Below are 21,742 nucleotides of genomic sequence, written 5' to 3'. Positions count from 1 at the left end.
TGTGTGCCCCCTGCACCTATGGAAACCTGTCAGGTTGCTGCTGCCTGCCCCATGGTGCTGTCTCCCAAGGAAGGATCCCTTCTTCTGAGCACTCAGATTCTAAATGTTTGGTATCTGCTGTCTTGGTCCATCGCCTTGAACCCCAGCATCCTTCCTCTTCTCCACCGTCTGCCACAGGAGCACTCGAGGTGGGAGGCAGTGAGGTGTGGTCAGGAAAACGAGGGCTCTTGGTTCTGTGTGAGTCCATTTAAATTCTGGGCTGGCTGTCTTTAGGGGGGTGCGCCTCCCTCCTCTAAGGGGACAGGGATTCCTCCTGTGGGCAGGGGTCTGCTGCGTAACTTGGCTCGTCTGTGTGGAGTGCTCAGTCGCAGGCCTGGGATAGGGTAGGTCCTGAAAATGCCAGCTGGGGAGGCCGCGCTAGGCTGGGAAGGGTCTCCCAGGCTGTGGCAGAGGTGGTTTTTCCTGAAGCACCTGGCAGCTTTGCCCCGGCTTGTTCCATTCCCACCGTCTGCTCCTCAGTCACTTTGGCGGCCTGTGCTCCTGGCAAGGCACGTGGGGTGGGGGGTGCCCGGTGGCCCTCAGATTTGGGGTTCTTAGAGAAAGGGCTTCGGGTGCCCTCCTTGGGGAGCAGGTGGACAGGCTGGGTGTTTGATGGAGTCTGGGGGAGTCCTGCAGCAGCTGTATCTGTTAAATGCCAAGAAGCCAAGTGGGTTTAATATGATTGTAGCTGCTGCTTTGATAAATCAAAATAATTAAAAATAATAAATTTGATTCCTCAACCAACAGGCTGTGTGTGGGAACAGGGCCCGGGCTGCCGAACTGGGGCTGGGGTGGTGGGAAAGGCCTGACTTTGTGGGGTCATAAATGGGGAGGTGGGTGGGAGCTCAGCCTTGGGGTGAACTCTGCCACTCGCTTCGGGAAACAAGGCCTTTCACTTGGCAGAGCTGTTGGCCTGCCCGGGCCTAACTCGGGTCCCTCATCTGCGTCCCCAGACACCTCACACGTCTGTGAAAGGAACCAGAGCCATGCTGGGCCCGTGGGCAAGCCTGTTGTGAACCCCGGTCACCCTCGGAGCTCTGTCCTGCCACCCCGCTTTGGGGCTGCCGTGGCTGAGGCGACCAGGCGTGTTCACGGCCACTGGGCAGCCTCGCAGGCCCAGCAGCCCCCTGGGGCTCGTCCCCCAGCTGCCGGCTGTTGTCCTAGCACAGGGTCGCTCTGTTTATGAGAACATCCCCTCCTGCGGGACGCGTCTATTGATAGCTCTCGTCTGGTTCCAGAGGAGCTGCGGCAGGAAGCACATGCTGCTCCTGGTGGACCCGAGTCCCTGGTCCGGGTGCCAGCGGCCCGGGTGGTGGGAGCTGGAGAGGGCGGCCAGCCTTGCCCCTCTCCCCTCGCCCCCCGTCACACCCTCAGCAGCCGTATTTGGTGTCGGATCCAGAAGCGCCTGAGTCGCTGGAAATCTGAACTGAGTGGAGGGAGCAGGGGCTGGTGGGGAGGGAGGGACAGGGTGTCTGTCTCTTTAAATGCACTTTGTGTCAGTGTGATAAGGAATTTGATGGCTTTATCAGAAATACCAAAGCTTTATTTAGCAGGGTGAGGCTCACACCACTCAGCTCCACACAATCTGCTGATAAATTGCAAAAAAGAGAAAACCAGCAACTCACCAACACCCAGCACAGCAAGGGAGGAAAGGTGAGGCAGGCGGGGAAGGGCAGAGAAGCCAAGGTGGAGGTTTTGGGGGACCGTGGAGTTGCAGGGGGCGGGAGCGGAGGGTGGGGATGGTGGGAGCTGCAGGGCTTTCTCCAAAAACACCAACAGGCAGGTGATTCTTCCATTCTCCAGGAGGCCTCTGTAGGATTTTCTGGTATTAAGTAAAAACTACAATAATTATTTTTATTCTCCCAGAGCAAGAGCTGGTTAAAGAGACGTGAAGTCCTTCTAAGTGGCTTTTATCTCCTCCTGCGCCTGTCCCTCCACCAGCCCCCCAGGTCTCCAGGTTAATCCATCAGGCCGCCCCCCATCCCTGGGCTGTGTGCTGGTGAAGGCAGGGCCAGCAGGGATGGGGGGTGTTTGGAAGAATGCAGGAGAGACTGTCAGGGAGTGAGGAGCTGCCCATCATTGCAACTCCGAGAAAGGGGGTCCCCGCTCCTTACACCATGGCCAAGGGTCCTGGGGAGGGGAGGGCTCGTGCCTGCGTAGGATGGCACTCCATGCCTAGAGTGAGATCTCTGCCCAGGTCACAGAGGGACCCAGGGGAGCGGTGGCATGGCCCTACCTACGTGTGGCGTTCCAGGACTTTCTGGCTCCCTGCCAGTTAAGTGGCTCTTGGGGATTCTGCCCTGTCCTGGCCACTCTGGACTTCTGTGCTTTCTGGAGGGTCAGCAAAAAGGGCAGAGTGACGTTTCCATCTCTGGGTCTCCCTCCCTGTGCCTCCCCTTCGCATGAGTATGTGCCTTCCTGCCCTGTTTTCCCTGGGGAGCCCCGACCCCTCGGCCGCTCCCTGGCCGGTGCCCACGCTCACACGCAGCTGCCCTAGACATCCTCTTGACCATCCCCTTCCCCCCCTTGGCTTTCTGCTCCCCGGGAATCTTTTGATGGAACAAACCAGATTTAAACCATGGGCCCCACTTACGCCTCTTCCAACCAGCAGGTGCACCTGACTTCCTCTGGAAACCGAGGCTGGTGTCAGCACATGTAGGAGGGGACGGAGCTGGGTGGTAGGGGTTGTGGAGAAAGGGGCACCACTGCTCCTCCAGCGTCCTGGGGGGCTGTCCTCTGTCTGGCTGTCCAGGGCACTTCTGGCCAAGCTACCCAGCTCCTGGGCACCTCCTCCCTTTCTAATGGCCACAGACTGGCAGAGCCAAGCGCTTGGGGTCCTCCCCATGGGCCCTGCCCAGCCCAGGTTCAGGGCTGCTTCTGCTGTCCTCCACCGTGTGCTGCTCAGTGCCTCGGAGGGGAGGCCTCTGCCCACATGTGTGTCCCCAGACAGGTCCAAGGCTTTCCAGAGCCCACGAGCTGACCCTCAAACAGAATGGCGCCAGGCTAAAGGATGTCCCAGGGGCTGTTACGGGGAGCGTGGTCAGACTGACCAAAGGCAAGGAGAAGCTTGATTTGAGAACATCTCTGCACTGAGCACCCTCTCCCTGGAGCCAGGATGGGGCTGAGCCTGCGCGCTCCCTAGAGGCAGTGGACCAGAGGGAGCCCCGGCCAAGGGGGAGACCAGCAGGGGAGGGCGGGCTGCAGGTCCCTCTCCTAGGAATTCCTCTGCTGCAGACAGCGGAGCAATGGGATTAGCCCAGCTGCTGAGAGAGGGGAAATGCTGGGCGGAGAAACAGGGGTGCTTCGGGGAGCGGGAGGGGGCTGAGCTGGCCAGAGAAGGGCAGCGGGTGGAGGAAGCTGCAGAAAGGCTGCCGCGGGGAGACAGACAGGAGGAGTAAATGAAAGTGACAGGGTCAGGCCAGACCTTTGTCCTGCAGCCTGATTAGAGAGTCTGCCCTGGATTTCTGAAACTTTGGGATGTTGTCGGACAAACTGGAGCTTAATTCTGTCAGAGCGCTGGGGAGATTAGAATTGACATCTCGGGAGCACATTCCTGGCTGGGTAGAAATCCAGACCCTGCTGGGAAAACCCTGTGACAGCGCGGGCAGCCCGGCGGTGGTGGCAGGGGGTGGCCGTCGGTCCCAGTGGCCACTTCAGCCTGTAGGCTGGAGCCAGGAGCCTTCAGAAGGCCGGACTGCGTCACCGCAAGACTCAGGCCTAGCGGAATGAATGGGGACGCCACCGAGCCCCTTTGAGCTTCAGTTCCGGCTCTGGCCCTTTCCCTGGTTGTGCAGCCTGGGGAAGAGACCTGAAGTTTGTTGCCGCTCAGTCCTGGCATCCGTAGAATGGGCCAGGTCTGCCTTCTGGACAGACGGAACTCCCTTCTCTTCGAACTCAGAGGCATAACCTGGGGAAGCTAGGAGGATCGGGCCAGGCTTTTCTTCACTCTCGACTGCAGCACACCCCAAGTTTTCCTTTGCTGAGCTCCCAGCACGGGGTGGCCCAGGGAGTGCCACCCCAAAAGGATGCCCCAGCTCAGGGGCCCGGGAAAGTTCCTGTCACTGCACCAAGTGGGCCCTTTCCAGTGGCTGGGCCCCATCAGCCGCGAGAAGCCCACGGTAATCCTTAGGAATGGCCGCGTCCTGGGAATTTCCTGCTGAAACTAAGGGAGCCCAGAGAAGCAAGGAGGGCCTGCCCACCGGGATCTTCCAGTCGAGACAGCTCCCCTCAGACCGAGAGATGGGGTGGGAGGACTGGAGTGAGGGCTCACACCCGGCTGCCACTACAAGAACAGAGTATCCCTGCCCCGCGTCCCTCCTGATTCTAATGACTTCTAAATATTGGTAAATATTTTGGCTAAGGCAGGCTCTCATGGCACAGAGCAAAGCTGTCTGCAGCGCAGGACCTGCCAATTATTTATTAAAGACCCGAGATGCGGTGCAATTACGTGGAAAGAACCCCCAAATTTAAATAAATAAGTAGCAAAATAAATAAATAACAGCCACACTGGCCCCTGGAAGGCTTGGGGAGCTGCACAGATGATTGCCGACTTGATGAAATCCCCCCAGATGTAATGAGCTGATTTTCTGCTGTTAATATTGCATCTGCTGATGAAGGATTCGTTAGGATAATGGAACGAAGCTAAAATATAAATGACTCCCTGTCAAGAAGCAGCTTTTGTTTGTTGATCTCCTGACAGTTCCCGGGCCAAGGCAAGGGTCTCTGTGTGCACAGCATTCGGGAGCAGGCAGGAGGGCCGTGATAGTTGGGGGGCTGCCCCGAGGACCTGGCTCTGGTTATCCTAGGCTCTCCCGGCAAGGTGGAACCCCCTCCAACTTGGGGAACCCTGGAGTCCTGTGAGTGTAAAGTCATCAACTCAGGCCCTCCTTCTCCACCCAGAGGGCAGCTGGTTGCACAAGACGCTAGAGCAGCAGCAAAAGTTACCTGGGAGCCTGGCAGAGAGACGGATGGGCTGGGCCGCACACGCGAGAGGAGACTCAGTGTGTGTGTGCAGGGGACCAGTAGCACTGGGGATACGGAATCCTAGGCACTCAGATGACGTGTCCCACGTGGAGGACCATCCCTGGAGCCATCCCAGCCTCCCTATATTGTCTTTTCCCTCCAAGGTCTTGCGGAGGCTTAGGCCTACATCGGGCAGTACTGTAGTCCCCTCTGTGCTGGAGAAGAGGAGGGAAAGCAGACCCACCTGAGACCGTGGATTCGCCTACCTGCCTCCTGCCGCGGCTTTTCTAACACCTGTACTGGGCTGCTACATGGGAATATCTTCCTCCTCTCTCGCTGCTTCTGCTTCTGCTTCTTCATTTTACTTTATTGTGCTAAAATGCACACAACAAAATTGACCGTGGTAACCATTTGAAAGTGTAAAATTTAGTGGCCATAAATATAATGTTGGCAGATCTGCTTATTCTGGGCAGTTCATAGGAGTGGAACCACACAGTATGTGGTCTTTTGTGTGTGGCTTCTCTTCCTGAGCATAAATGTTTTCAAGGTTCATCCTTGCTGTAGCATACATGAGAATTTCATCCTTTTTATGGCTGCATAATATTCCACTGTATGGCTGTACCATATGTTGTTTATCCGGCCATCTGTCGATGGACGGACATTTGGACTGTGCCCACCTTTTGCCTGGCGTGAATAGAACTGCTATGAACACTAACGTACGTGTTTTTGTTTGAGTCCCTGTGTTCCATCCTCTTGGGTGTATACCTAGGAGAGGAATTGCTAGATCTCTCCCTGGCTTCTTAAGGGCAGGGACCCTGAAAGCTAATAACAGGTCATATTTATTGAGCACTTCCTGTGTGCCAGCCCACAGTGCTGAAGGTTGTCTCAGTGGGTGTTTGTAACAGCAGGGGAATGGAAGCTCCGTAGGGGTTCTCTTTGCTGTACCTCAGTTCTCAGGGTCCACGGCAGTATCTGACACAAACTAGGTGCCTTTGAGGCGGGAACTCATATCCCCACTTTTCATCTGAAGAGGCTGAGGCCGAGAGAAGTGAAGCAGCCTGTCCCACTGGGTCACGTGGCCATAAGCGGCAGAGGCGGCCCTGTCTCACATATGCCGTACGTTTTACCTTGCTTGTGCCTAGTCCGGTGTCAAGAGTGCCCCATCAGGACATGATGACCCCTGAGGGACAGGGATGGGGAGAGACCTTGGGTCAGCTTACCTGGCAGAGGGCTGGGTTGTCTTTCTATGCGTCTGTCTGCAGAATGCACCTGTCTATCCAGGGAGGCACTGTCCCCCCTGAATTGAGCTCGCACAGGCAGATTGGTTTCTGCTGGGCACCCCTCCCAGCACCCTGGAGAAAACGCCTTGCTGATGACCTTGGCCAGAACCTCTGCTAACCCTGATATTCAAGGCCCTCAGATAGAGGAAGAACAAACTTGGCCATAGACCTGGACCCCTTTCCCTGGGGAGAGGATGGGCCCTGCCAGGGAGATTGGAGGCACCCCTGCCTTCTGGGAAATGGAGGCGTTTCCTCCCTTGGTGGGGTCTCAGGTGGGGCGAGGAGGCCGGCCCTTCTCCAGGAGGGAGCCCTTAGAGAGTAGGTAAGGCATGGTTGCCCGTCCCTTCCAAGTCAGGCCAGGTCTGTCTTAGTTTCTGAGATGGGAAAAGAGAGAGGGCGAGCTAGGCATGGGGACCGTGCTGGGCAGCACCCGGCAGAGGAACGGGGGGCAGAGGAATGGGGGGCGGGGGCGGCAGATCTGAGATGGGGCAGTGGGAGAGCGGGAGGCCCTAGCTTCGTGTTGAACCATCAACGGCTTCCCCTCTGCAGGACGGAGGTCCGCTGGGTACCTTCCAGCTTACTTATTTATTCACTAAAAATGTTCCCCAAGCTGGCGCTTGAGAGAACAAGGTGGGAAAACCCCTTTCCTGTCCCCAAACTACTAGAACCTCCCCCTTGACCCTGGACAGATTTTTCAGGACTTCAGCCAAATTCCAGCCAGGACTGTGTTTGGAAACTCCCAGAGCCCATCCAGAGGCCAGCTTGTCGCCCAGTGCTGGCAGCCACCCCCCACCCCCCGCCCGCCTGCCTTGGGGTGCTGGCTCCTTTTCCCGGGCTGGGGTGGGGGACCCACCCTGGCTGCTGCCCCATCCAGCTCTGGCACCTGCTTGACTGTGCAGGGTCCCTCAGCCCCTCATTGTCCTGCTAAGCACTGTGTAAAAGTTTCAGACTCCCTCTGACCTCTCTGTTTTGCCGGTCGCCTGTGGCTGTCCCACTGACACACATCCCCCGGCGCCGTCACTGGGGTAACTGTCCGGCCCCTGCCTGTGGCCTTTCTCCCGGGCCCTTTTCCCCTGGTTTCATTTCTATTCTCTCCTTCCTTGCCCCCTTCCTTCTCCCTCCCTCTCTTTCTCTCCCTCTCTCTTTTTTCACTCTTTTAACATGGTTTTCCTAAAAAGTTTTTTAATCAATCAAATTTGAGGCAGAAAATAGGTTTTGTCACGCCTGGTCCCGGGGTGGGGTGCCTCTCACTCAGGCTCCTGACAGCTCCTCAATGCAGGAAGGAGGCCAAACAGAATATTTCTTGGGGAAAGTGCCCGTTTCCATGACACTGCCCCTTGCTGTCTGCGCTGCCCCCTCCCCAAGCTGCCGGCTGACAGGGCCCGGCCCCTGCGAGACGGCCGGGCCGGGGGGAGGGCGTGTGTGAGGCTCGGGGAAGCGGGCAGGAGTTGGCGCGGGGGGCTAGCCAGGCGGGCGGCCGGCAGCTGCCCTGAGCCTCCGCGGCCCGAGAGTCCTGGGAGCAGGCAGGGGCCGCGGGGACCAGGAGCCTGGCCCGGTGCTGCATAATCAGCTGGGCCTCATAAATATGGAGCCGGGGAGCCGGTGGTGAGACTCTCCGAAGCCAAGTCCTGGAGAGTTGGTGGCTCCAGCCAGAGGGGACCGCAGGTGGGTGAGGCCTCTTCAGGTCCTGGTACGCTGGTCCCGGCAGCTTCTTCGCCCTTCCCTCTGCCCCCTTCCCTCCTCCCGCAGGCCCGTGGCAGCCCCCTCTCCACCTTCTTTGCCCTCCTTCCTGCTCTGCCTCCGCTCCAGCACCTCTTGTGCAGGGGGACCCTCCGGTCCCTCCCAGCTGCCGGCCCACGAGCCCCACTTACAGCTCCCAGAAAGCTCCCTAGGTCTTCTGTCTCCACCCCACTCTCCTTCCTCCTTCCCATCTCCATCTTTCACCCTCTCCTCTCTCTTCTTGCTCTCTCTTTTGTAATTAATGATTAGTTTTAATTGGTTTGCTTAGGCAGCCTAATAGCAAATTAACAGAAGCCAGCCCAGGGCTTCCAGGCTCAGGTGGGTGGGAGACCACCGCGCATGGGGTCCGCCTTGGCCCGTGGGCTGCCTGGGCGGGCTCTCGGAGGGAGGGTCCCGCCACACCTGGACGGGCGCTGTGGCCAGTGGGAAGCAGGTCACAGGATCTCCGCACGCAGCCGGGCTCCTTTTGGTCAGCTCTGTGTTCTTCTTCTCCCCCTTTCCGTGTTCTTGTCCCTGTGCAAGACACTGTGCACACCTTCCGAGGTGAGGGCCAGGTACAAGGAGGGCGGGGTCCTGCCTTGGACTGAGGCAGGGCTTGGTTTCGATCCCACTTGTGCTCACTCAGGCCAGGAGCAGAGGAAGTGAGCAGCCTGACACCTCGGGGGCGGACATCCTGCTTTTCCTGGTGGACAGGAGGGAGCGATCGCAGGCTGCCCGTAGTCCGCCACCGCAGGCTGTCCGTAGTCCGCCACCACAGCCTGGACGCTCCAGGGCCCGGTTCTGGTCCTAATTTGCTGGGTACCTCTACAGAGAACTCAACCTCGTGGTCCTCAATTTTCTGGTCAGAGTACTTAGGATAAAGAACGTTGTTGGATGGATGGGCAGCTGGCATGGAGTGGATACAGCGGTCATGATTCCTGAACACCTTACTTCTCTTTCTCAGCCAGGAAGGGTGTGCTTAGCTTCGGCCTTCCTAAGTAGGGACTGCTGCTCCCCTCTGTGTTTCCCTGCTCCGTGCCCTTCCCCGGGCCTTACAGAGTCCCTCCTTGACTCTAGCAGCTTTCTGATTCTTTGCTGGGCCCTGGGTGTGCCCAGTCACTCAGTCACACAGGCCAGGGCCAGACATCAGGGCCAGCGAGGGGCGGAGGGAGACTGGAGAAGATGCCTGCATGAGAATACAGAGGTGAAGCCGAACTTCTCAGGTCCCCACCGGGGTTCCAGAACTCACCCAGTGTCCCAAACCCCACCCAGATGCAGCCTCGGTGCTGCAGGCCACCCGCCCCGGGGAGCAGGCAAGGGACAGAGCCCCAGTGCGCGTCCCTGTTCCCACACGGTATAAACATCGCTGCCCCTCCCTACCCCTCCGCCACCCCGACCAACTCCTGGAAAGTTTCCTTCCCGATTGTTCTGTGTGATCAGATCTGCAAGTTGCTCTCTAAGCTTCTTGTCACATTTTGACTTAATGAAGTGCAACTGCTGAGGGATTTGGGTTCAGCGCTCCGGTCTCCCGCGCTCCCTTGTTGTCAGAAAACAGGGCTGGTTGGGGACGGCAACACCGCGCGGCAAGTCGTTATCATTCCGGTCAGTCTGTTTAACACAAAATTAAACAAAGAACTAATTAGTGCCTCATGAATTAATAAATGCACAGTTGCCGGGGAGGATGGGAGGGGAGAAAAAGGTGGTGGAAGGGAGATACTGGAGTTGTGGAGTTGGGGGGCTTTGGGGGTTCAAGGGAGGCTGGCCGGGGCGCTTGGAGAGATCTCAGGCAGGCAAGTATGGGATGGACAGGGCCCTGCTGGGTCCCTGGGCTGGCTGGCTGGCTGGCTGGCTGGGGTGTGAGCTCTGAGGGCCAAGCCTGCCCAGAGCCTCTCACCGGAGCCCCGGGGTCTCCGTCCCTTGCCCTGTGGCCCAGCGGTGCTTGGCCTCCCCTTCCTCCAGCTCTCCTTGCCCACTTTTTCCCTATCCCACTCTTCCAACCTCTGCACCCCTTCTGCCTTGGCACGGCTTCCCCTTCCTCTCTGCTGCCCCCTATCTCAGTGAGCCCAGCTGTCTGCAGACCCCCAGCTTCTCACCACCTGGATCAGATGGGCAGGTGTCAGAGGCCACGGGGCGGCCCTCCCCAACTACTCCATGCCCACCAGAGCCCTGTGTCCAGCAGGGTGGGCTCTACCCGGGTGGGCAGCCCCTGCCAAGGCAGCCTAGCAAAGGCAGCAAGAGCTGGCAGAGGACCCAGCCCTCCTTAGGAGGATGTGTCAAGTACAATTAATATTATCCATCTAAATATGTCCTGAGAAGGGAGGGCGGGCAGCAGGATTGGGTGGCATTCCTGGAGTCCTGTACAAGGTCACCTCACCTCTCGCAATCCCCCAATCTGATTTGGGGATTACATGGCCTAAGGAAACTGGTGTTATTCCTCTTGCATCATTGATAAGCCACAAATGAAGGAGTCGGGAGGAAAACACACAATAACAAGAAAACCCTTTCCTAATGAGGGTAGAGTTCTGAGGCCCAGGGGTGGGAGAGGCAGGGTCTGGCTCAGGCAAGGGCAGGGGGTTGAGGTCAGCAGGCAGAGGGTTCCTTGGGCTTTTCATCCATGGAGGGAGTCTGTGCATTTGACCTTGGCTCCCCAAAGTCACGCTGAGGGGGAGGGCTTGAGCCTGGCAAACTGGGCTGCATAGTGAGTCAACTCAAGACCCTCGTTGTTACAACATTGACCTTGTCCTACGTGGGCCCCATTGGGTGTTGTTGTGACTCATGGGTAGGACCCCAGGGTGGAAGGTGCTCTCAGCAACCTGTTCCTGGGAGTTGAGGCTTCTCAATGCCATGGCCCTGGTCCACCCCTGACCTCCTGTCACCCACTTGCTAGGGTGAACAGTTTGGCATCTGTCATTTTTATTTTCAGGGGCCAGGGGAAGAAAGTAAGGGGTGGGCTGCTGCTAGACTCTGTCATTGTCCCCAGGCCCCGATGCTCAGCTTGCAGCTCACGGGAGCACCTCCACCTGCACACGCCCACCTCTCACCTCTGATCTCTGGTTAGGGCTGCCCTGAGGACCGTATTTCCACGGTGATCAGCCCCTACCGCTTTCTGAATTCTTTCAAATTTTGGTTGCCATATACTCAAGTAGGACAAAATCAGTGCCTTCTCAGTATGTCTGAATTTTTGACCCCCTTGGCCGGCCCTGGAGCATCAGCCCCTCGGCCCAGAGGTGGCAGGGAGCCCTCAGGCACCCAGCAGAATGGCAGATGTCCTGCCCCCAAAGCTAACGGGACTTCTCTCTCTCCCTCCTCAGGATGAAGTGACGCCCCCTACTGCAAAAGAGGAGCCTCTAGGACCTGCTTCAAGGTAAGGCCTAAGTCCCCTCCCCTATCCTGTGTCCTGTCCCCGACCGGTGAACCCTGGCCTGCTTACTGCAGGTGTCCCCTGGGCTGGGTCTGGTCATGCTGAGCACCCAGGAGGGCTGGGAAGATGAAGACCAAGAATTAGGGCCATGTTGCCCGTTTGAACCTGTTGGAAAGATGGCCTCAGTAGGAACGTCTCAGATTGGCTCTTACACTGGAAATGGTCTGGGGATACCCGGATTGCAGTCTTTGGGCACAGAATGTGTTCCAGGCGGCGTGGGGCACGGGGGCATCTGTGGTGCAGGGCGGCCTGCCCGGTGGCACTGTGCATGGCCCTGCAGCTTGCTGTGCCTGCTGTGGGGGCTGCCGCCAGCTCTCCCTGGAAGTTCAGCCTGTAGCTTGTGCGTGGGGAACCTCACTGACTTGAAAGCCCTCTCTCCCAGGAGGCTGCGGTCCCCACACTGGCCTCCCCCTTCCTCCATGAGAGACTGGCCCCTGAGCCCAGAGCAGGCTGCTGTCCTGCCCTTCCCCAGGCCTAGGGCTCCCCAGGCATGGCTGGGCCTTCACAGGCACTGTCAGACCCCAAGTGGCTCCAGGAACCTGGGGGCCACCGGGCCTAGGCCCCAGGCAGCGCCGTGTCAGAGGTGACCGGTGGAACGCCAGTGTTATGTAAATAGCGGGGCCCGCCCGGCGGGCGAGCTGACTGGCTGTGGCCATCCATCATCCTTGCACGGCGGGGCGGGGGACAGACAGGGCACCGTGCGCCTGGCTCCAAACCTGTTTGTTTTCCCTTTGTCCCACGCGTTTTGGGCCGGCTGCGACCGGCTCCGGGTTTTGTCCTGATGGCTCCCTCCCCCCCGAGGACGGGGGAAGGGAGGAGAGTTGAGAGGCTCCCACCGCGGCATCCCTTTTGGACTTCAAAGGCTCCCCCAGCATTGTCTGTGCCGGCGGGCAGTGGCCCTGAAAAACGTGATCAGAGGCGGCCAGTGTAGGGCAGGCCCGGCCCGCGCCCTGCGCTCTCGCTGGGGCCCGTGGATTCCTGCCTTTGCCACCAGCACCACCCTGGTTACAGCGCTGCTCCCCGGGCCTCTCTCCTCGCCTTCCTCTCCCCTGGTGTCCCCACTGGCCAGCCCAGCCCCCTGCCCCACTCCAGCCTCCCTGACTTAGCCACGGCCTCACCCCTCTCTCAAGACGGCTGACATGTTGGGAGCTGCACGTCTCCACCCCTTCATATCATCCACAGGGTGATGGGCTTCTTGGGATCATGGGACCTGGAACAAATAGGTTCTGGACATCTGTGTCCCATGCCAGCGCATGTTCTTGGTCCCTTCCTTTTCTCCATCCTCACCTGGTTATGAGAACGGGACCTGCTCCCGAAGCTTCTGCTCACCTCTCCCCTCCACTTCTTGGCAAGGTCCAGATTGGAGACTTCTGTCCCCCAGGCAGAGGGACAGAGCCTGGCATCCCTGGTCCTGAAAGTCAACCCTAGACACTTCCATTCTCTGGAGCAAGACTTGGCAAAGTACAGCCCACGGGCCAAAGGCAGCCCATGGCCTGCTTTGTAAATAAAGTTTTATTGGAACACAGCCACGCCCGTTCATTTTCATATTGGCCATGGCTGCTTTCACGCTACGGTGGAAGAGTCGGGCAGCTACCACAGAGGATGTTTGCCTGCGAAGCCTAAAATATTTACCATCTGGCCCTTAAGAGAAAAAATGTGCTGGCTCCTGCCTTCTGCTCCCTCCCTCCCTCCCTCTCTCTCTCTCCTCTCTCTCTTTCTCTTTAAAGTGGTAATATACAGAACATGAAATTTACCACTGTTCCCATCTTTAAGAGTACAGTTCCCTGGCATTAAGAACTTTGACGATGCTGCGCAGCCATCATTCCAGCCTCTGCTCTTGCCTCCCGTGGGATTGCTGTCTGAGAGCCCTGTCCCGAGGGGGTGGGCTGCTGGCAGCCTTGATCTGTGGGGGCCACGTCCCCCCTCCTGTCTGTAGGGCCTCAGCCTCTGCTCAGTCCCACTTGCCGAGAAGTTCCCGCAACAGCCTCTCCTTCCTCATACCTCCTGCCCTCGGCATCCCCGTCAGTCCTTAGCAAATTCTCAGATCCACGTTTCCCCTTCTGTAAGGGGAGCAGCATACCTACTTTGCAGGCGTATTGGGACAAGGGAGGGAGAGAATGTAGCTTAAGGTGTCTAGCCTGGGGCCTGACAAGTAGGCGCTGCCCGTGTTCCTTCCTCCTCTTGAGCCTCCCCTCCTCTCCCCCCTGGGCAGCGTCCCCAGAGTTCCGCACCCCTGTCCCAAGACCTCTGAGTCTGACTTCTTGGAGAAGGTGAGGCTCCTGACTCCTCCCCGGTAGGTAGCGGGCTAGGAGCTGTTGGCAATCTCAGATCGGTCCCGGGGCCTCCACGGCGGCTGCCGGGCCTGGGACGCTGCGCTGCCTCTCTGAGCGCCAGTTTCTCCATCTACAGCCGCGTCAGCCCACAGCGCTCTGCCCGCCACGGGCTTGTGGCGAGTCGGAATTGGGGTGCTGGTGGGGCGGGGGAGGGGAGCTGTGCAGGTTGTGTCAGGGCGCTGCAGCCGAGAGTGAGGCGGGAGGCTACGGGGGGGGGGGGGCACCAGCTCGGCGTGGGAGCAGGGACCGTGGCCGCTCTGACACGTTCCCGGGTGCTGAGAGCTCATGTGGGAGACAGGCTCCGAGCCCTGGAGGAAAGGCTGGCAGGGACAGGGGACGGGGGAGGGGCAGGAAATGAAGCTGTACAGCAGTCAGAGGTCTGAGACCGGCGCTGTGGCCTGGCCTAGAGTGCTGGCCGCCCTCTCCTGCAGCCGTGGCCACGGCCTCCCTCCCTGTCCGCTTTTCCTGGGCTCCTGGCCTCTGTATGCCTCCCCTTCCCCTCCAGGGTCCTCTCCGCACCCCACTCGTTTCCCTCCCTCCTCGCCTTCCCCCCACCCACACCGCTGCACCCCAACTCCGCGGGGGCGCTGTCTCTCTCTCTCTCCCTCCTTTTCATCTACTCCGAAGGCTTTACTTTACTTCCTTGTCACCCTAATTGATTGCATTAACCTTTCAGCGTATTGGATTTCCTCGGCATCGTGCAGAGAGCCCTGCGCAATATGCTTATAATCTGAGCCATAATGGACAGTTTGCAGTCAACAAGCCCCTTCTCCCGTCTCTGCCGTCGGTCCCGTTGACATCTCTTTTGCCCAGGCCATTGTGGCCACTTCCCCCCGCCAGCAGGGATGGGGAATGGGGCCGGAAGGCAGCAGATGCAGCTTGATCCCTCCCTGGATTTCCCTGTCTCTTCCCTCCTGGCTTCCCACCTCCCCCGCTCCCCCCCCCTACTTTTCCAAGCTCCCCGGCCCAGGTCCTTGCCAGACCTCTGGTCTTCGTGAGTCCTGTGAGCTCAGCACTCTGCTCCTGGGACTCTGCCTAATGAGTGGCTGATGGGCCCAGCTTGGATTTGGGGAACAGGAGTCCCCTGGCTCCACCGAATGGCTCTCAGAGCAAACCGTTGCTGCCTCCAGTGCCTGGGAGGCTTTGGGGGAAGGAAGGGGTGGAGGGTGGCTAAGAAGAGGAGTCTAAGCTCCCTGGGTTTGCATGGCCCCTGAGCCAAGGGGAGGCCTCTGTGGACCTTCTGGAAGCTGGACCGATTCCTGGGAAGGGTGTGGGAGCACAAGTAAGAGAGAAAGAAGGGGATCTGCTGAGGCCAAGGGAAGAGAGAGACAGAGACTCCACTGGGGCTGGCTGTGGGCACAGGCTGCAGCCACCTCTCCCAGTGGGCAGGGGCCCAGGCACGCGATGCCCTGCTTGGGCTCTGTGTCCCACACTGGTCCTGGGCTTGGGATGTGGGTGCTCGGTGGGATGTCTCAGAGTCTCTGTTTCCCATCTGATTTGGGAGTAGCTTTGAACAGACCCACCTGCCTTTATCAAGGGAAGAGAGGCGTGACATCAGTGACAGAGCCATAGGCTGGAGAGAATTCTCAGCAGGGCAGGGTGCTCAGCCTGACAGGAGGCTGGCAGGGGAGGCAGGAAGGAGTGAGAGCTGGCTTCTCGGCTTGGTAGGAAAGCGCTCCGTCCCGTTGGTTCCCTGATGGGCACCTGCCCGTCTAGCTGAAGGCAAAGGGGCCAGCCCATGCCAGCTGCCTGGTCCTGGGAGCTCAGTGAGTCCTGGCCCGAGGTCCTGGCTGGGGCTACCGGCCCTCAGACGCACAGCCCTGCCCGCTGAGTCTTCATTCACAACAGCAGAGATGTTGGGTTGAATACATTAGTGTCAGGCCGAAGGAGCAGGATGCAAAGTCCCCTAGCCCCGGTACTTCCTCTCCCCGACATCGGTCTCTACACCCTCCTCCCAACACACACACACCCTGCCTATCATCTTCTCTTTTTGATAACCCGCCCCGCCTCCCCCCCCCCCCCATCAGTCCATCACTCCAAAGGGCACGCTTTGGCAAGAAGAGGCCGAACTAGGTCCTTCACATCCTCTCCCAGGGAGTTTGGGGGTGGGCAGAGGGCGCAGCAGGGAGAAGACAAGCAGCGAATTAAAGTTTGGTGATTGTCAGTGTCAGGAGAAGCTAAATAACCCTGTAACTAGTATGAAGGTGAATTCACGGTCTGCTGCACATGGAAAATATGAGCGCTCTGTGCGACAGGGGGAGTGAGCGGCAATCTGCCTGCCACGGTGGGCAGCCTCCTCTCCAGGGACCCGGGCAGGGAGGCAGGAGGAGGGCCATGCACTCTCCCATCCCTGCCAGGGAGCGGTCACCCAGGAGCCCCGAACAAGTATGGGGGCAACTCAGCTATTTGACAGCCTACTGGCTGGGCACCGGAGGCCCAGGTGGATGTTTGTAAGCACCCAGCAATACACATTCGTGGACAGCAGTCCAGGCCCTAGGCCAACCCATCCGTCCAGATCCGCATTAGTCACTAACCCTCCCTGAACGCTTACTCGGTGCCAGGCTCCGTACCGAGCCCTCACCACAACTCTGTGTGATACGTGCTATTGTAACTTATCCCCAATTTTGTCCCCACTTTTTAAATAACCACTTCATTGAGATACAATTTACACGCAAGTGTGCAATTCACAAGGTTGTGCAAGCATCACCACTATCTAACTTTAGCATATTTTCATCACCCAGAAAGAAACCCTGTACTCATTAGCAGTCACCCTCCATTTCCTCGAGGCCCCCAGCCTTGGGCAACCCCGAATCACTATCCCCTCTGATACTGAGAATGTGGGGGCCCAGAGAGCATTAATGACTTTATTAAGGTTGCACAGCCAGTGAGTGATGCAGCTGGGATTCGAACCGAGGTAGTGGGTCTGCAGAGCCTCAGCTCCGTGAGGGACTGCCAGATGTCCCGGCTACCCCCGCACACACACACACACACACACACACACACACACACACACATGCCATGACACAGGTTTCCAGCAGCATGGGCTCAGGCGTGTATGAGCACCATCCAAACATGTAGGCCTGGGTGGCAACTTGCATCTTTCTCCCCAGGTACACTTGCGATTCTGTACGGAAAAATCTCACAGCCCTCAGAGGGTCAGCCAGGCTCCCCCCCTCTTGGACCTTCTCTTCCCCAGCCAAGCTTCTGGAAGGGAAGGTTGGCACAGGAACCAGTAGCAACAGGGGAGCTAAAGTAGCCAGTGAGACCTGGGTGGTTTCGGAATTTTAAAATGAGAAATCCCCATATCTCCTGTAGCCGATAATTGTAACTGAAATAAAATGCCAACACAACATTCCAGAACAGGTCCCTGCCCAGGTTGGGGCCACAGGCTGGGCTGTGCCCACAGGGGCAACACGACCAGCTTGGTTCCCTACGTCACAGGCTCTCTGTCTTTCCTTCCATCTTTCACGCTCTCCTTTGCCTCTGGCCAGTTCCTTCCCACCCTTTCCGTCCCACCTCCTTCTTTCTTCCTCACACTCCCAGGTTTCCACCCCAAAACTTAAGAAAGAAACAAACAAACAAACAAATGAGAAAAAAGCTTTTGATCATACTCTTGCACTTGCAAAATTTGGGAATTAATGTGAAACTCGCCGCCTCTGATAAGAGATAAATACAAGGAGGAGAGACAAAGGGAGAGGTAGGCACTAGAGAATGAGTGTCTGTTGGATTTGGTTTTTTTTTTTTTTTTTTTTTTCCTCCTTCTCTCTCCCTCCAAAGCGGAGGATCCGGCCGGGCCAGTTTGGATATTTATTAAGAAAAAGCCAAAGATAATTAACTTTTTTGTTTTTGTTTTGTTTGCGGGTGCCTCCCCTGCTGGCGCTCCTGACTGCCTGGCAAATTAAACCTGCTCCCTGGGTGCTGGGCTGCCGCAGCTCTCCTGCCGGTGCCCCGAAACTGCCGGGCCCATCAGCTGCCCACCCAGCCACCCACCTTGGGTTTCAGACCTGGGGTCACTTTATGCCACCACCCCAGGCTCTTCTGACTCCCAGAGCAGCCTTTAGAGCAGGGTAAGTGGTCTGGGTGGGGGAGGGGGTGAGAGAGGAGGGGCTCACACCGGGGTTCCCTGTGAGTAGGTGGGGTAAAAACCTGGCTCTCCCATGGGGCAGGGATGTTTTCTGGCCAATTCAGGACTGTCGGCTTCCCAGGGGGAATGAGCTGGAAGTGCAGGGAGAGACCAGATTTGGACCATGTCAATCTTTAGCTCTTCTCCCAGGAGGCTGGTACTCTGCCAGGACCCACGCCCTTGGGAATGCTCTGGAGAAGACTTGGGGCCGTGGAACATCTCATGGTATCTGTCCACCCTCAACACCAGGCTCCATTCCTTCCCACCTCTGACCCAGCCCAGGCCATCTGGGGGCCAGCAGGGCGGTGAGAGAGCTGGCACTTGGGTAAGAAGCTAGCTGCCTCTGGTCTGCTGCCCTAGAACCATGCAGAGCCCCGAGGCCAAGCTGTGACCTGAGCCCCAGCCTTGTCCAAGGGCCAAGAAGGTGGCAGTTATAGACTTCTTGGTCAGGGACAGAGTTGAGGGCTTCTCAGGAATCGGGACAGCCAGGAAGGAAGGCAGGTCCTCTCCAGGGGCCAGCCCAGCCCCACGCTGAATGGGTTTGGTAGGGTTTGCCCCTCTGCTAAATTAATATGCTTCCGCCCCTCCCCTGGATGGGCCCGACCCTCTGCCCCACTGGCTTCGTCCCCAGTTGGGCAACTAGGCAGCCATGTGAGGTCCTTCCAGGTGGGGAACCTGCTTTGGAGATGGCCACAGAGAAGAGGGCATTTTTCAAGGATTCTGCTGGCCCTCTTTTTTTTTTTCTATGAAATATAAGGATGTGCAATTTTTTTGGTTTCAATTTAGCATTGGAGAATTTTATAATTTAGTAATTAAAATCTCTGATAGGCTTTAGAAATTGCGGCTAATTGAATTTAATGGGAAGATGATTTTCAATTTTATTTGATTACCGGGACCCCTGGCATCGGTATTTATGGGAAAAAAATGGGAAATATGCTGTGTGGGCTAGGATGGCATAATTGAATTAGGGGTAATCGGATTTCTCCGTCATGAATTTCACTATAATTTTCCTATAATTTTCCATTAGCTATCTAGTTTACAAATATTCACAAAGAAATGAAGCTCTTTCGGAATGGGGATTGCTGGCTAACAGGATTACGGGGCCGGGCGCGCGGCTGTGCCTGCCCCTAGCCCGCCATAATGCAATCCGTGTATCTGCCTTACACTTAGCCTGGGCCTGGCCCCAGCCCCTCGCTGCGCCACCCGCCTCGCCGCTGCTCTCCGTCCTTTGTTTCCTGCATCCCTGTTTACCCCCTGCCCTGACGCCCACCCTTCTGTGGCCCGCCAGCCCCTCGGGCCCTGGCAAACTAGCCTGTCCCCATGCCGTGGCATCTGGGCTCCGCCCTCGGTCCCCACTGTGCTTCCTGCCCAGTTCGCCCCTTCGTTGCTCTCCCTAAGACCCTCCCCCCGTCAGCCTGGGGTGTTCGCTCACACGCAAACACAAGGACTCCCTCGCAGGTGCGAACATGCTTGTTCACATGCACACGCAGTCCTTGGGCCAAGGCTTCTGTGCCCTGGCCCAGCCACCTCGGAGGGAACCAGTTTATTGGGATCCCGGGGTGGGGTGCAGGAACAAAAGGAGCTTTGTTCAAGTTTATGTGAAAGTTACAAATTCAAAATGAGAGCAGATAAAGCAGGAGATACCTGGTGTGTAAACACGCTGGTGAGTGAGAAGGCCCCAGGCTCAGGAGGGAGAGAGAATGAGTGGGCAAACTGGGGGTGCCGCGGCCTGGGAGCCAGCGACGGAAGCTTGCCTGGGGAGTGTCCCTGCACTCGTGTGAGGGGCCTGGGGGTGGGATTGCTCTGTGGGTCTCACTGTTTCTCTTGGAGGACAGGTGTGTCAGGAGGCGCTGGTGGCTTTGGGCCCAGGGCCTTGAGACCAGGAGGAACTGTGGCATTGGACTTTCTGTCCCCCAAGCCCCAGGCACAAATGTCTTCACTGTGGCCTGGCCTCAGGGTCTAAGGAGGTGTCACCACATCAGGGTCCTCAAGTCAGAAATGGGCCATAGACCCCAGAGCTCTGGGCCTCTCCCCTCCGTATGAGCACACACCCGAAGAGAAGGACAGAGAGAGAAATCGGGGACCCCTCCATCATGTGGTCTCTAACTCACACCCAAGACCTCAGTGCCTCAGCCCTTTTCTCAGATCTTCTCAAATCAAAACACACCAAGACGGCCTCATTTTCTGTGTGTCTGGGCCTGTTGTTCCGCACAGAGGCCCCTCACCCTTGGGCAGGACCTCTTAAACCTACAGTAGCCGATTGTGGCCATCATCTTGGCAGAGCGGAGGCTCTCGGGGCCCCGAACCTCCCTCCACCACTACTGGCTGCACGTGGCAGCCCCCCTGGCTGGCCCTTCCAGCTCTGCCTGCCTTCCAGCTCTCTTAGTTCTTGTCCCTTCAGCCATTCCTCTCCGGTCTTTGTCCACCAGAGGCCGCAAAGTTACCTGCAGCCAATCTAGTGGGCCTTGCCTCCGTACCTGGAAGGCATGTGCTCCCATGCCCTGACCACCATCAGCCCAGAGGACTGCAGAAGTAGCCAGCGGCATTGTGGGTCACATATACAGGGAGCTCCCCATACACGCAGACGCCTTCAAATACACCCAGAGATCACCCTCCTGCCTTTGTGTCTTCAGGCTTCCTTCTGCATCCCAGTTGCCCAGATGGGGAAACAGATGCTCAGGACTGGGGTTTGGGATTGACTATTGTTATGACCCGAAGCTGCAGACCTTGCTTTGGGGAGTCATGGGTGGGAGCACCCAGAGGCATGTGTGTACCCCAGAGCAGTCCTGGACGCAGAAATGCCCTGTCTGAGCTTCTGGGGAACAGATGTTCATGGTCCTCTATGCTAGCTGTTGTACCAGCCTCTGGGTAGCATGTGGCTTGGTTTGTTTAGGGAGCCTTGCTCCCTAATTCAGAGTTTTAGCGCCAGGGGACACTCAGTACACTTCTGGGCCTCCACCTACTGTCCCCACATAGGGATGGGGCCCGCCTGAAGGGTGGAAGCTTGTGTGAAACCAGGAATGCCAAGAAGGCACCAGGGAGAGCAATGAAGTAGGTGAGGGCCATTTCAAACTAAAGAGCAATCCAAGAAAAGAAGAAGAAGAAAAAAAAAAAAAAGCAAGTGGGAGAAAGAGTAGATTGTTAACTCCCTGACTTCTTTGCCCCAAGGCCTTGCTGGGCCCCTCTCTTTGCAAAATAGAAATATTGCAAAAATAGGCCAGCGCCATTTTGCTGAACACGGCCCGGAGACCAGAGGAAGACCTCCCCTTGTTGCAGGCAGCGCGGCCTCCCCTGGAACAGGAGCGGGAAGGAAGGCAGCAGGGTGGACAGAGGGAAAGCTAGCGACAGTGAGATCTGGTACTTCGCTAGCACAACTGCCCACATTCCTGCTTGCCTGGCCGCCTCCTTTTTGGAGACTCGCCCCTCAGGCCCGATGAGGAGCTTGGGTCACTAAAACTTAAGGAATCTCAATTTATCTGGCCACAGCAGGGACGTTTGGGGGCCATGGCAGAGAGGCCCACCAAAATGCCTTCTCTGAGTAGACCGAGGCACAGGTGGCAGGACGCTGGCTCCGTGATTGAGGGGTGTCTGTGCCCTGTCTGCCAGGGCCCACCCAACACGAGGCGCAGCGACACAGGCGAGAGGGTGGGAAGGAAGCCCAGGTGATCGCGCTCCGAGAAAAGATCAAAGCTTCTGCCCTGGCGGGGTGAGGGAGGAAAGAGGTGTTGGCACCCCCTGAGTGCCAGCTGCGGCGCGGGGGGCTGAATTTCGGGGCAGGAGCAGAAGGCCCGAGAGCAGGGCTGTGCAGCGGCCCGGTGTCCGCCCGAGTGGGGAAGGAGCCGGGCAACCGAAGCGGCAGAAACCC

At 57.8% G+C, this 21,742-nt stretch overlaps 1 protein-coding gene across 3 annotated transcripts in view; it reads left to right on the top strand.

Moving 5' to 3' along the window:
- The window catches only part of CASZ1 (castor zinc finger 1), a 144,737-nt gene that overhangs the window by 67,581 nt on the left and 55,414 nt on the right, over positions 1 to 21,742 (top strand). For all 3 annotated transcript variants that reach the window (XM_090268583.1, XM_090268581.1, XM_090268582.1), the window contains one exon: positions 11,312 to 11,364. The gene's annotated coding sequence lies outside the window, so the exon portion shown is untranslated. The remainder of the gene's footprint in view (positions 1 to 11,311; positions 11,365 to 21,742) is intronic.

Source organism: Furipterus horrens, unplaced genomic scaffold, assembly GCF_987537825.1.
Source record: "Furipterus horrens unplaced genomic scaffold, mFurHor1.1.pri manual_scaffold_3, whole genome shotgun sequence".
Classification (NCBI taxonomy): domain Eukaryota; kingdom Metazoa; phylum Chordata; class Mammalia; order Chiroptera; family Furipteridae; genus Furipterus; species Furipterus horrens.
This window is presented reverse-complemented; position numbering and strand designations above follow the sequence as displayed.